The sequence below is a fragment of the Helianthus annuus genome, chromosome 15 (assembly GCF_002127325.2).
Source record: "Helianthus annuus cultivar XRQ/B chromosome 15, HanXRQr2.0-SUNRISE, whole genome shotgun sequence".
In the NCBI taxonomy this organism is placed as follows: Eukaryota; Viridiplantae; Streptophyta; class Magnoliopsida; order Asterales; family Asteraceae; genus Helianthus; species Helianthus annuus.
The window spans coordinates 151,535,298-151,541,297 of NC_035447.2; positions in this window are offsets into that span (position 1 = coordinate 151,535,298).

A 6,000-nucleotide genomic window follows, 5' to 3' on the forward strand; every position below is an offset into this window, starting at 1 on the left:
AAGCAAAGTCACAAACATATGTACAGACCACCTAGCGCGTTTGGACATCTAAGCCTCTAATCCATAGCTAGGACAAAAATGTACCATCCTCTAGAATCCTTAACCTTAATCCTACATCTCCACGACCTTCTATCTTGGACCATATCCTCAGAGAGGTGCATCGCATGATATTATTAATATATACAAAGACAAGTACTTGTTGTATATTGGTAGTCTTATATACAAAGACGAGTACTTGTTGTATATTGGTATCTTAGCAGCTTTGTCATTCGGAGTAGCCATCAATCCAAGGGTTGCAAAAAATCCCAAACCACCACATAACCAACCAAGTGCTTCATACTAAATATAAACATAACTTCCATGAGTTCAACATAAAGGGAGAAATGAAATCAATTAAAAATCACGCCCAAATCTTAGCTTTAGTAAAATTTTCCCTAGAGAACATTTCATGGTATGCACAAACAAGCCCAGATCCTATTAAGGTCAACTGTCTCACTTGGTACACTCTTGAGTCAACATAAGAAGAGTTATTATACAAATACTCAAGATATAAATCTCCAGCAATGTTGATAAACTGCTACATACATGAAACTACCAAATTTTTTGGTAACTAGATGTCTCAAGTTCAAGGCTTGGCTCCACAACCAAGGTCTTCCTTTTTTTAAATTCATTTCCCATTGACCACAATTTTGTGCCAAGTTTTTTATGTCGCTCAGGGCCTAAATGTTTTTTAGAGTTCTCGAGGACGCCCTGTTATCGATCTTGTGCTTGATTACCAACTAACATTCTCCCTCCCCTTCTACGTTGGCATCTTCGTCCCCTTCCTCACCCTTCTTCCTCTAAATACACACAACATTAGTAATGGCTACATGAGTGAGTATCTCTAATTGTAACCATGACATGTCAGCTTTTTTGTTTATTAAGATTCACTAGCTTTATGTAAAAGTGTGTGGTCAGTGGTGGAATGAAGTTCCCGCATACAACATAGTTGTAGTGAATGGGTGTGCATGGGATGATTTGAGTCGGTTTCGGCTCAAAATCATCTATACTATATTATAATGCATGAGGCAAGGGCATTTTAAGATACCCAAAAAATAAGAAATTTCCCCCCCTTTATTTATAGAAAGACCCCTAAAATGAGGGTAGTTTGGTCTTTTAAATACTATTTATTTTTTAGCCCCTAAACTTATTACAATTACATCCCTAAGGTTTTAACAAAATTATAGATAATTAGTTACAATTCACCCCTCCACAACAAACTTATAATTTTTTTACTTATTCTTCACATATTTTATAAACTATATTGTTTAAAAAATCCAAAGATGGCATGACGACCTACACATTTTTGTCGACGTTTCGGTAGTTGTCTTGTTCAATATCGACGCACGGATTAAAAGGTACAAGTAGATAATGCTTTAATGTACAAGTGATTAAAGAAGAATATAACAACTAATCTATACTATATAATAATCATTTAATAAGTTAAATAATATGTTCTATAACATTTTCATTCTAAAATTTTAAAAACTAAAACTATTGTGAAATAATTGATTAAACAATTTCTTTATACTTTAGTCAAATTTTAACATAACTTCCTAATTTTAAGGATAGATAGTATAACAAACCTTCTATAAAAAAGGATGGAAAAAAATAAGTGGGAAACAATTTTTAAAATTTAAAACATATAGTTGTTATCTGTATTGTTTTATAAAGCACATAGAAAGATACTCCGTCGCCATCTCTCTCTCGGGATACTCTTCAGTCGTCTTCCACCTTCTCCCATTGTATACGGATTAAAATGTACAAGTAGACGATGCCTTAGCGTACAACTGATAATTTACCCCAATTTTAACCGATATGCTTTATGTGCTGTTTGTTTTTTCTGCACGAAAACCTCTTCTGCTGCAGGCCACATCTGCAGGCATCTGCAGGAGAAGAGGTGGACCAAATGTCTTCAGTCTGCAAGGAGAAGAGGGTTTGTTTTTTTTTTTATATAAAACCTCTTCTTCTAGGTTTAGAACACACACCACACAACAATCTGCACCTCCACTCTCTCTCTACTCTCTCTCTAGTCTACAATCTGCACCACCGCCATCATCACCACCGCCACCACTTCACCACCGCCATCATCACCACCGCCACCACTTCACCACCGCCATCATCACAACCACCGTCACCACCTCCGCCTTCACACCTCCACCGCCATCATCACAACCACCGAGCCTGCAACGACCGTCACCACCTCCGCCTTCACACCTGGCCGGAGATTGAACCGGGTTTTCGATTTTAGGGTTTTCGATTTGGGGGTTTTGTTTGTGATGTTGTTGATGATGATGATTTGGGGTTCGATTTGATGATTTGGGGGGTTCGATTTGATGATTTGGGGTTCGATTTGATGATTTGGGGGTTCGATTTGGGGTCGGAGCAGGGGTTCCGAGGTGGAGGTGGTGGCGGAGCAGTGGTGGAGCAGTTGCGGAGCAGTGTCGGAGGTGGAGGTGGTGGCGGAGCAGTGGCGGAGCAGTGTCGGAGGTGGAGGTGGTGGCGGAGCAGTGGCGGAGCAGTGTCGGAGGTGGAGGTGGTGCCAAGAAGAGGTAAACCTCTGCTTGGAGAAGCTTACCTCTCATAACTTCCCCAAGAAGAGGTTGGGGAGAGGTAAAAAGCACTTCTCGAAAAAAAAAAAAACACTCTTCTGAGGCCAAACCTCTGCCCACGTCTGTACGGTGCAGACAGAAGAGGCCAGGAAGCTCTTCTTCCAGAAAACAAACACCACCTTAAAATGCTTTCAATTACTAATTTCAAACGCACCTAAAATATCTTGGGCGTAATTTCAAATTTCAAATTTCAAACAACCCTAGGTATTTTCAGATCGTGAACAATCCTACCTGTTTCTCCACAAAACCGCTTCGTCTCCGCTCTGTTCATCGATGGATTCCGCTGCTACTTACATCTTTCCTTCTTTTCCTTCAATTATCATTTTCACCGTCAAAACCAGTTGTTTTGCTTGAGTTATTCGAAACCAGGATCCATGAGGGAGCAATTAGGGCTATTTTCAAGAGAGACCGTCAGGTAAACTGTGCGAGATGCCACCATGCTCCCCATCCATTAAGGTAAATTTGTTCTCATTGTTACAAGAATAGTTCATGGTTTCTTATTCTTTTGATTATCTAATCCTCAAATGTCAATCGAATCCTCCCCATTCATATGGATTTTTGGTGCTTTTAATCCATTTCCATTAACACTTGCATTGTAATTTCAGTGTTTTGCTGTTTTGATTTGGAGAGAATTGAAGACTCTTGATTCCTAGGGTTTGATTATAAGAAACTCTAATCCAACTTATATAGTTTTCTTGTAATATTCACTATTATTGTTGATAAAATTGAGAAATCCAGTCTCATTTTTGTTTAAGATTGTGTCTCATGTAGAGAAACCGGTTTGTTTAATTTGTAATTTCAGTGATGATAAACTGATTAGGATGTTCATATGGGACAGCGGTGGTGGAGAAACATTTTTGTTGGTGAAAGAAACCCAATATGAAGAAGAAAGCTTAAGATAGTACTGGTCGAAGTAATAATAGTGTTTAAGCTCGGACGTATAAAGAGAGCCATAGAGTTTCTTGGTCTCAAGGTTTGTTTTGATCAGTGGATTTAAAGTCTTATAGTGTGATGATTTTTGTTTGATTTGGGTTGTGTATGTTTAAAGGAAATGACATATTGAGGCCATCTGATTTGAATACATTTATATTCATTGATTAGCTTCTTTGACTTTCTCGCATCGAATACGTGGTAATTGCTCTGTACACGACTTACTAAATTGCATTAACCAAACCCTACGAGATTTGAATACCCATATATTCGTTGACGCAGGTGGAGGCCAATTTAGGTGGTCGCCAAGTCAGTTTTTCTAGGTTTTTGGATTCGCGACTGTTATAAAACAACTTAAACTCATATAAATTTGGTGTTGCATGTTAGAAATGGGGAGAACAAGCAAAATATGGAAACCTTTTTGATAAAACGAAGGTAATTGGTTCAAAGTATTTGGCGATTTCAGCATACTAGAACTTATTTGTTTTTAATTATTGGCCTTTATGTTTATTTTTATTAATCTTTAAGGACGAAAACACATGTTCATCCATCGGTGCAGGTTGGAAGCAAAACGCTTGGCCAAAAATGGCACAGTTTCTCATTTGTGTAAGTTGTTCCCTCTAATCTTGCTTTAGAATTTTAAATAGTGAGTATTTTTGTTTCCACCGGTGGAGTTTGAAATACCTAGCTTAGATTACAATCGTAGGAAATATTAGATAACAAGGATTAATGCTACTAAATTTAACTAGCACCTACACTACTCAACAATCTAAAACAAATTATGAAAATGGATAGTCCCACATAAATGGCAAGTTGAGCTTTTCATGATGCTCTATATGTAATTTTTACAATTGCAAATAGAGAATTCATAAAATTTGAATCTTACATACACTTTTTGCGTTCGGCCGTTGCAGAAGTGTTAGGATCCATAGCCTCATAGTGGGCTATTTCTTGTCAAAATTTGAACAAAAAATAATTTTTTAATGTTACTAGGAATATTATGAGGAATATTGTTTGTTTCTTCAAATCTTACTTTTATAGTTATGGTTCTTGATATATTGTAACTAATAGATTTGGTCTTATCATGTATCTATATTCCACCATTAATAGATTTGCTCTATTGGTTTATTTATAATAATGTACGGGTATCTAGACATGGCATGAATTGTTTGAAACAATACAAATGATATTGATTTCATTGATTTAGACATGTTGGTCCAAAATTACGAATGAATCCAACAATGATATTTCCATGTCTTTTTGTTAACTAGACCCGTTTGACCCGTTAGCTGAAAAACATTTAGCGAGGTTGTCATCTTGGTTTCTATAGTTTTTATTTGTTTTTTCTTTAAATTTTGGCAGGTAGTTCTACATTTGTTGTTGATTGTTAGCCATCGCGGTCTAATAGACCGATCTGAGACAAATGACTCCGTTGCGTAACGGGTAGAAAAGACAAATTTTTATACGGGTATTATTTGTGCCTGATGTGATCAGCTTGAACATATAAGGCATTTAACGTGCTTGCTATTTTTATTTATATGGTGTTCATCGGGTTTTTACTTCGGTTTCGGGTTCATATTATCCAATTGAATCAGGTATCCGAGGGTATTGGCTCAAGGTTTTTGCCTTGGCAACATTTAGGAATTGGGATGCCTTGGAGAAATTTTCAAAGGAGAAAAGGCCTCCGATGCTACACATTTTGATGATTACTCAATAAACAAGTCTTTCCACGCCAAACTTAGAGTACGTACTTTTTTTCTTTATCAAACTTTTAGCCTAACAATACCCATGTTTTTTATACTTATATCAATCAACATTGTCTAAAGAAAAGAGTGGCTGCAAGGAAGATGGGACTTCCGATAAAATTATTACCAGAATTAGAGAAATATATGGTGGCTACTAAACATGTCAAGTTCTCTTCAAACATTAGTAAAATCTTTGTCAATCTTCCTGATTCGTATTGTTTAAATTTGAAAAGGTTGGAACTTGAGGCAAAAAACCACTCAAAATAAGCATGAGAGTCCTTGTGTATATTTCATTGGATGATGAAGTAATCTACTTCTATACATTACAAGTGCGTGTAACAACAAATTACATAACTTTGATAATTGTCGTCATTGCCAATTTGCCACTATAATAGTTACTTTAACTTTATAGTATACAAGCAATCTTGATCCGTTTAATTAAATAAACCCTAATTTTGTGTTTAGTTATGAATTTTAGTTTATTTTTTCTTAAAAAACATGGACTAAGCATATTTTTAGGAAGAAAAAAAGTTAATCGAAATTATTTTTTTCTACTTTATAGCTACAAATTGAAGCGGTTGCAACGTTGCCTTTTAAGACATTTACATGTTTAAGTCACTTGCTATGGGAGGGTGGAGAAATTTTGATGAATGTCAACCGTACTTTCTATCTTA